Below are 9755 nucleotides of genomic sequence, written 5' to 3'. Positions count from 1 at the left end.
TGCCTATCAGAATAAAAAAATTGTATTAGAAGCACATTTGTTGGCAAGATACAAGCTGTGAATTGTATGTAACTCCTAAATAGCCAAAAAAAATTCTGTGAAGTGTTTTTCTGAAAAAAATTGGGTTTCAGAGTTTTCAAAACTGGTTGTCGTGTCACTCATGTTTTAAATGCAAAAACTTTTCTAGAGCTGTGTATTCTGAAAATCAATTGATCCCAGTACTGGAGCAAATAGAGTTTATCTGTACCGTATTGTATATAAAGTAACTTGGTCCAATGTGTTAAGGTAAAGCTAAAATTAACTGTTAAAGTTGTGTCGTGTCAGTCACAATGTCGTGTCACTCACGAAATGTCTTGTCACTCACGGTATTATATTGTGTATAAAAAAGGACATCCAGTAATTTTTGAAGCGTTTTACCAGGGATACAGTCAGAATGTTGTTCCTGACATCATTTAGGCCTATTTTAGGCTAATAATTTCCTCCATCTTCCTAATTTTACTCCTTTTTATGGAAATATTGAATTTGACATTGAGTTCATCTATTTTCTCTCCTCTCCGTGGTTGCCTTGGTTTAAAAAATCCTGACAATTTTCCATTGGTGTGAAGACTCAGATCCTAATTCATATTTTGGTGAATGTACTGTGATTATGAATATAACAACATAATCAATCAACACAAAATTATGAATGTATCAAGAGAAAAACCACTATACTTTAGCAATGGACATACAATGCATAAAGGGTTGGTGATGGTGATGGTTCAAGTCATACCTAGGTATTACTCGAACATTCTCTGTCTCCATTTACAGAAATGAGCAGAAAGTTCACCTTTCTTTTGAGCAATGTTATTTCTTTGTTATACTCATAGCTAGAAAAGTCAGGGATCCTTTTTTAAAATTTGCAGAAATTTTAGTGGTAAAGTAGTGTACATGAGATATAAGAGATCACCATGAACACCAAACATTTTTTCAAATTTGGAAAAGAAAAAAAATTTCTTTTCCTTCTGATTGATTAAATCAACCTTTTCATTTGCCATAAAGCTTGTATTCCAGGACATGAAATAAACAAATTTGCAAGATAACATAAACATTTCAGGTGAGAATGTACTGAGATTTGATAGAACATTTTGGATATTGCTTGAAGCAGCTACATGCCAAGTTCAAAATCATTATTTGTTCGGCCACCATTCATACCACTACATTAACTACATGTAGGGTCTGAACAGCAAACTACCGTAAGCGGGCCGATGTGTGTTCAGAGCAGATTTGCATTTACACATATTCATTACAACAAAATGATGCATGTTCATGTAGGTCCCAGCAAGTCCCAACTGAGACCGCATTTTGATTTGAGCAACTTTGATGGGTTGCCATGTACCAGTAGATCAATTTTTTTTTGGGGGGGGGTACCCTGATAAGATCAGAGCTGGACCTCGAGGGGAAAAAGCTATTGAGGTATAAAGGGAGCCTGGTTGGGATGCTGAATTGGATTTTAGTGTGACATCCAAGGGCTTAGAAAAGGAAAGGCTAATGACTTGTAGTTGTAATAGTAGCAGACTGCAAGAATCAGGTACTGACTGCGTCTTTCACCTTGTGGCTTTCCCTGGATTCCCGTGGTATGGTATATGATCAAATAATCAGCAATGAAAAGGCACTTACAAGATTCCAGCTAAAAGCATAGCTCTGAATTTTGGTACAGTGCCTACATGTACTGCCTTGGGAGGGTCCACATACAAGCAGTGTTCAGGAGAAAACCTATGCTTGTTGAGTTGAATTCCCAAGTTTCTCAAGGATTTGCTGATAGTCCATCTGAAGTGTGCAGCAACGTGATTGTGGTTTGGTACCAAAAAAGACATTGAAACTGCCATGTCCTATTTGGACAATGCCTAAAATATTAAAGGAGGATAATATTGTAATCCAATATTTCAAGAAAGAGGAGTCATACATGACATCATTGGCTACCAGACCATGCCAGATGATGTGACTATTGAGAATACCTTTCTTACAAGGAAAAATTATTCCATCCGTTGTGGATGCTGAATTGTATAAACCTGTAAACTTTCATATACAGATAGGGAGAAATAGTTAAAGTTTTGAATGATATCAGGCCACAAAAAGAATGTTTGAGTTGATGTCAATGCCAAGACCTCATAACACCTCCTTCAAGTGCCCCCTCTCCTCTAAAGAGGAGAGTGGTAGAAGCCCTAGTGTGACAATGTGGTATGGTATAGGGAATGTGAGTTGATGGGCAAATATGACCATAACCCAAGAATAAAACATCAGGATGACATATTCTGAACTTTAAAGAAAGCAGTTATTATGTAATCAAGCTTGTTTTTTAGTTAATGGTATTTTACTCTTCTACATCATGCAAAAAATACTTTCAATGTTGAGATAAATGTTGTATTTTTGCACTTGTCGTGTCACTCACGTTTTGGATGTCGTGTCACTCACGGTATATAGGAGGGTACCATTTTCCATAGAGAAGGTTTGAATGATTTTGACTATATGTGTTAGATAGGTACACTATTTATGTCCATTTACTGGTACTCACAGTACTCCATGACAACTACTTGGGCACGAATCCAACCATATGTGTTAGTGGTCAGAAACCTATGTCCAAAATTTGTCGTGTCACTCAAGCACCGTTTTTTAATCATATCTACTAAACGAATTGTTGAATTCAAATCAAACTCGTAGTGGCCCATGCCAGTCCTACATTGTATATAATATAGTAGTCATGATTGATTCATAACCTTTAAGTTTGAAGATATGAGCCCTTAAACCTCTCCGATTGTCATGTCACTCACGTTTGAAAATGACCACATGTGTTTTAATGATATGAGATTATGTCATTTAAATTTTGTTTTCAAATTCATTACTAATTTTCTTTGTTTTTTCTTTGTTTAATTATTAGTTTTGGCAAAAAGTCATCTTCAATTGGAAAGTACAGAGTCAAGTATTCCAAGTGTAATGATGCATAATGGTTAACTTGTGTGCAAAAAAGGAAGATATATCGTACTTTGTGGGCTTCAGCAAATTTCAATAATGGACTAGTGCCTGAAACAATTAGCTAGAAGCGTGATAGTCCAAATTTTCTGAAGTAATCTTTAAGAATAACTCTTTTGAGTATAGGGAAGAATTGCACTACACGGAGAACATTTTGTTGATATTATCATTTTTCTCTATTCAAATCTTTATGGAATAATAATTATGAGAAAATGATAATGAAAATTAGTAGGATGATAATGATGATAATGTTAATTGTGTAATGATAATGATGATGTACATACATGTATTCATGTACTAGTATTTATATATGTAGAATGGATAAAATTATGAAACCAAGAGTTCCGAGTGTGTGGGGAATCAAGATGGCGCCGTACGTGTAGAGTTCGTCAGTAAACACCTGGGATAAAAATGCCAAAAAGTCTAAGCCTAGTCCTGGATTCAACTCTGGATCCTTTACCTTTTTTAAATAGGATCAACTTTGGCTTACATATTAGAGAGTTAAATATAGATGATACCCATGGCGTTTACTAGGAATTCACTGTCTATGAAGAATTGTAGGAACGAGTTTGCGTGTGTGTGTGTGCTTGTTGTGGAGTGTGGTCTTCCAATGTAGTAGGTTTATTTTGCTTCAAGACTTTGATGTGAAGGTTTATCAAGAGTTTCACTGTATGCTTGCTTTTAATGTCATTACTCCTCAACACTTTTTATTGTAGAGGCCTTCAAGATGGTTTTAAAAGGAAAAAAGTATTTAATTTTTTACGAGAATCCAAATATGGTATAATTTTTCTTCAGGAAACACACTCAAGTAAAAGTGATGAAATGTTATGGCGCCCCCAATGGGTTGGACAGGCTATGTTCAGTAGTTATACAACAAATAGCAGAGGAGTAGCTATTTTATTTAAGTCTTCTTTGAGAATATCTTTATCATCATTTTCTGACCTGGAAGGAAGGTTTCTTATCCTTCATATGAGTGTAAAAGATATGGATCTTATATTGGTCAATGTATATGGTCCAAACAAGGATTTACCAGAGTTTTTTGTCAATATGTTTGCAAAAGTAGATGATGTAGGTAACTCAATGATTGTATTAGCAGGTGACATGAATATCACAGTAGGTCCCTTGCACTACGAGGGCTCCTGTCCTGTTCACCATAATATTCAGGCTAAAAGTTGTTTTAACATGTATGTCGAGGAATTAAGCCTTGTTGATGTTTGGAGAAGAGACCACAGTCGAGATAAGGTTTTCACACGGCACCAGAGAAGTCCATTAGTTTCCTCTAGATTGGATTATATTTTTGTGTCCAGTGATTTGTTGACTTGTGTGAAAGATTCTAATATTGTAACTGGTATATGCTCAGACCACTGTATGGTGAATTTAAATATTGTACTAGATGAAATTCCGAGAGGCAAGGGTTATTGGAAGTTAAATACATCATATTTGAAACATGATAGTGAATTTTGTACCATGATTAAAGATAAAATTAAGGAATTTAAAGAATTGCATGCTGATTCAGATTGTAATCCACACACTATCTGGGATGCTTTCAAATGTACCATTGTGGGGCTCTGTATTGAATACTGCAGCAGAAAACAAAAAGAAAAGATTAAGAACAATTCCAAATTACTGAAAAATATTTCTTCCCTAAAAGAAAAAATTGGTGTCTGTACTGATAAAGATGAATTGCAGAAACTGTATGGAGTCTTAGAGGCAGGGGAAATGGGCAGAGTATGGGGAGAGGACCTCTAAGTACTTCTGTAATTTGGAAAAGCGTAGCTATGAAAAAAAGAATATTCGTCAATTGAAAACTAATAGTGGTTCAATTGTGGTCAATCCTAAAAAAGTTTTACATGAAATTTATACTTTTTATAAGAATCAGAAGTTTCTCAGAATGATATGGAATCTGTTAATGATTTTGTTGCACCCTTAGATATTCCTTTGTTAGGGGAAGAGTCAGTTTTAAATTTGAACAAACCTATAGCCAAAAACGAAATATTGAATGCACTAAAGACAATGGGTAAGGATAAAAGTTCGGGATTGGATGGTCTTCCCTGTGAGTTTTATTTAACTTTTTTCAATGACATAATAGATTTATTGCTAGATCCTTATAATTATTCGTTTGAAATAGGGTTGTTGTCAAATTCGCAGAGGTGCGGGTTAATAACACTTCTTCCGAAAAAGGATAAAGATCCTATGCTGGTGAAGAATTATCGCCCCATTTCATTGTTGAATGTTGACTATAAACTGCTTGCTAAAGTCATGAGTAGTCGTTTGAAACCATGTTTGGACACTTTGATACAAGTAGACCAGCGAGGGTTTATGAAGGGGCGATTTATAGGCTCAAACATCCGTACCATTATTGATTTGATTGAATATACAGATGTAAACAATGATCCCGGCTCAATTGTGTTATTAGATTTTGGAAAGGCTTTTGACAGGATAGAACATAAGTACTTATTTAAAGTTTTGGAATATTTTGATTTTGGGAATAATTTCATAAAATGGATAAAGACCTTTTATAACAGTAGAAATAGCTGGATATTAATAATGGTTTTATTTCAGACCCTGTTTTTATAGACAGAGGCATGTTTGAGGGCTGTCCAATTTCTCTTTTATTTTTGTTAGCAATTGAGATTTTGGCAATTTCTATTAGATCCAACCCTCTTATTAAAGGAATTCCTGTTAAACCTTTAGAAAAGAAAATAAGTCTCTTTGCAGAAGATACAATACGCTTTTTGAAAGGAGAATCAGACTCCTTTAAACATTTGTTTTGACACTTTAGCCCATTTTGCAAAGTTTTCTGGCTGTCGAATCAATGTAAATAAATCGGAAGCTGTGCATATTGGTAAATTGAAAGGTAGTGATTTCATCCCAATAACTGCTCAGGGATTGACCTGGGCAAAGAACACATTCAAAGCTTTAGGAGTAGTATTTTCTCTAAATACAAAAGCTCTTTATGAATTGAATTATGTCCCCAGATTGGGCATTATTGAGCAAATTTTGAACTGTTGGAAGCACAAAAATTTCTCTCTTTTGGGCAAGATTGCAGTTGTAAAGTCTTTGTTACTTCCCCAGTTGTATTTGTTAAGTGTGTTGTGTATCAATCTGCTTAACACTTTTTTTAAAAGACTTAATAGCATGTTGTTTAAGTTCATTTAGAGCAATGGAAACGACAGAGTCAAGAGGCATTTTTTGTGCAATGACTATGAGGAAGGGGGTTGAGAATGATAAATCCTCTTGTATTTGCACAAGCTCAGAAAATGTATTGGGTTACTAGACTTTTGGATGACAATTATAAGAGTGCTTGGAAAGTAATAGAACTGAATATTTTATCTGATTTTTGTGAAGACAATTTAGCCCTTTTTAGGGCAGATGCCCCAGACATTGTTTTGTCTAAGTTAAAAAAATTGTCAACTGATGGAATCTATCAAAGCTTGGTATCTGTCTAGGCAAAATATGCTTAATGAATTTGGTTACAGCCAATATCATTTACAAGAATTTATTTGGTGGAATACGAATGTGAGGTTAAAGCACAGGTCTTATTTTTATTATCCAATATGGTATGCGAAAGGTATTTATTCTATCTCACAATTATATGATGGTGTTGGTAATGCAAAATTATTTGAAGATTTGGTTAGCGAATTTGACATTCCTATTAGGGACCGTAGAAAATATGATTCTCTCATGAACGGAATCTATCTCAGCTGGTTTGATGATGCTATGCACATTGGCGGCAGAAGCCAAAAATTTTAGGAGGGGACAACCCAAGAATAAAATTTGACAAGCAAAAAAAAAAAAAAAGTTCTCAACCTAAAAATTTTAGGGGGGGACGGGTAGGAAAATAAATTGACAAGCAAAAAAAAAAAAAGGTCATCAACTACAAATTTAGGGGGGACCGCCCCCCCCCCTCCTCAAATTTAGGGGGGACACGTCCGCCCCCCCCCCACTTCTGCCGCCTATGGCTGTGCACACTGATGAAGATATTTTCAGGAAGATTGTGAATAATTTATTGATTGAAAAGAAAAAAACCTAAACATGCATATGATATGCTACAAAAAAGTATTGTACTTCCAATACTAAGAGGGAGAGTAAGTGGGAAGAGCTTTTTGGGTGCCAGCCTAAAGAGATAGACTGGTCCATAATACACAGGGATAACTTAAGATGTACAATAGAAACTCAACTGAGAAGTTTTTATTTCAAGATATTTCACAATGCTATTGGAGTCAATGCTTTTTGTTTAAGATAAGGAAACAAGATTCCCCCGATTGTTATTTTTGCTCAGAAGAACCTGAAACATTGGATCATTTATTTTGCAACTGTAATAAGGTAGTCCCTCTCTGGGAAAATTTGATGGATAAAATATATACTAATTCTGACATTTCCATTGAATTAGTATTCTCAAAATTCAATTATTTCTTTGCTGTACATACGGGAAGTAAACATGACTCTTGTATTAATGTTCTAATTTTGTATTTGAAATTTTACATTTACTCATGCAAATTTCAGGAGAAAGAACTGAGGTTTGAGGTTTTTATCTCAATGGTTAAATCAAAACAAAATGTAGAATATAAGATAGCTCAAAAAAAGAATAAGCTGAGTGCTCATTTCAAGAAATGGAGCATACAGTTATAAGGAAATTTATCCCGGTTCAATTATTTTACTTATTTAATTTAATTTGTACTTGTTATGCAGTAATGAGGGTCCTCTTTTATAACATAGGAAAGTATGAAGAAAGTTAAACTTAATACAAGCTTTTAACATTGGTAAGACGTGTGTGTGTGTGTGTATGTGTGGATTTGTGTATGTGTGAGTGGTATGGTGTGAGGATGGATGTTTGTGGGTGATTATTAAGTTAATTTGAGATAATTAAGCTTGGTAATGTGTTTAAATAGCTTTGAACTTATTGTCAGCCTATATTGTTATTGTTATTTTATGAAAACCAATGAACTTGCATATGATTATTGCATATATCTTTTCTTCTGTTCAATATTAGTGATAAGTAATGGTAGGAGATGTTAGTGTAGAAGAGAGATGAAATGATAGGAGAAAGATAGAATGGTAATAGATAGATGAGATGGTGGGAGGAAGATGGGATTGAAGGAAAGAGATGGGATGGAATGAAGAGATGAAATGGTACAAGAGAAATGGGATGCTAGGAGAGAGATGGGATGGTAGGAGAGAGATGGAATGGTAGCAGAGAGATTGGATGGTAGGAGATAAACAAGATTTTAGGAGAGAGATAGGATGGTAGGAGAGAGATGGGATAAGAGAGAGAGATGGGATGGTAGGAGAGAGATGGGATAAGAGAGATGGGATGGTAGGAGAGAGATGGGATGGCAGGAGAGAGATGGGATGGTAGGAGAGAGATGAGATAGTAGGAGAGAGATGAGATGGAAGGATGGAGACAAGATGGTAGAGAAGAAATGGGATGGTAGGAGATAGAGGAGATTTTAAGAGAGAGATGGGATGGTAAAAAAAAGAGGTGAGATATTCGCTTGAAAGATAAATGGATAAATAGACAAACATATTCAAACAGATAGATATCATAGAGAGATAAGATAGGAGAGAGATGGGATGGTAGGAGAGAGATGTGATGATAGGAGAGAGATGTGATGATAGGAGAGATATGGGATGGTAGGAGAGAAATGTGATGATAGGAGAGAGATGAGATGGAAGGAGAGAGATGTGATGATAGGAGAGAGATGTGATAGTAGGAGAGAGATGTGATGATAGGAGAGAGATGAAATGGTAGGAGAGAGATGTGATGGTAGGAGAGAGATGAGATGGTAGGAGAGAGATGGGATGGTAGGAGAGAGATGAGATGGTAGGAGAGAGATGGGATGGTAGGAGAGAGATGGGATGGTAGGAGAGATGGGATGGTAGGAGAGAGATGAGATGGTAGGAGAGAGATGAGATGGTAGGAGAGAGATGGGATGGTAGGAGAGAGATGTGATGGTAGGAGAGAGATGTGATGATAGGAGAGAGATGGGATGGTAGGAGAGAGATGGGATGGTAGGAGAGAGATGGGATGGTAGGAGAGAGATGGGATGGTAGGAGAGAGATGGGATGGTAGGAGAGATGGGATGGTAGGAGAGAGATGAGATGGTAGGAGAGAGATGAGATGGTAGGAGAGAGATGGGATGGTAGGAGAGAGATGGGATGGTAGGAGAGAGATAGGATGGTAGGAGAGAGATGGGATGGTAGGAGAGAGATGGGATGGTAGGAGAGAGATGGGATGGTAGGAGAGAGATGGGATGGTAGGAGAGAGATGGGATGATAGGAGAGAGATGGGATGGTAGGAGAGAGATGGGATGGTAGGAGAGAGATGGGATGATAGGAGAGAGATATGATGGTAGGAGAGAGATGTGACGATAGGAGAGAGATGGGATGGTAGGAGAGAGATGTGATGATAGGAGAGATGAGATGATAGGAGAGAGATGGGATGGTAGGAGAGATGAAATGGAACAAGAGAGATGTGATGGTAGGAGAGAGATGTGATGATAGGAGAGAGATGGGATGGTAGGAAAGATGAAATGCTGCAAGAGAGATGGGATGGTAGGAGAGAGATGTGATGGTAGGACAGAGATAGGATGGTAGGAGAGAGATGGGATGGTAGGAGAGAGATGGGATGGTAGGAGAGAGATGGGATGGTAGGAGAGAGATAGGATGGTAGGAGAGAGATGGGATGGTAGGAGAGAGATGGGATGGTAGGAGAGAGATGGGATGGTAGGAGAGATGAAATGGTACAA

Source organism: Lytechinus variegatus, chromosome 4 (genome assembly GCF_018143015.1).
Source record: "Lytechinus variegatus isolate NC3 chromosome 4, Lvar_3.0, whole genome shotgun sequence".
Lineage (NCBI taxonomy): Eukaryota > Metazoa > Echinodermata > Echinoidea > Temnopleuroida > Toxopneustidae > Lytechinus > Lytechinus variegatus.
The sequence above is the reverse complement of the archived record's forward strand: the minus strand, read 5'-3'. Positions refer to the sequence as shown.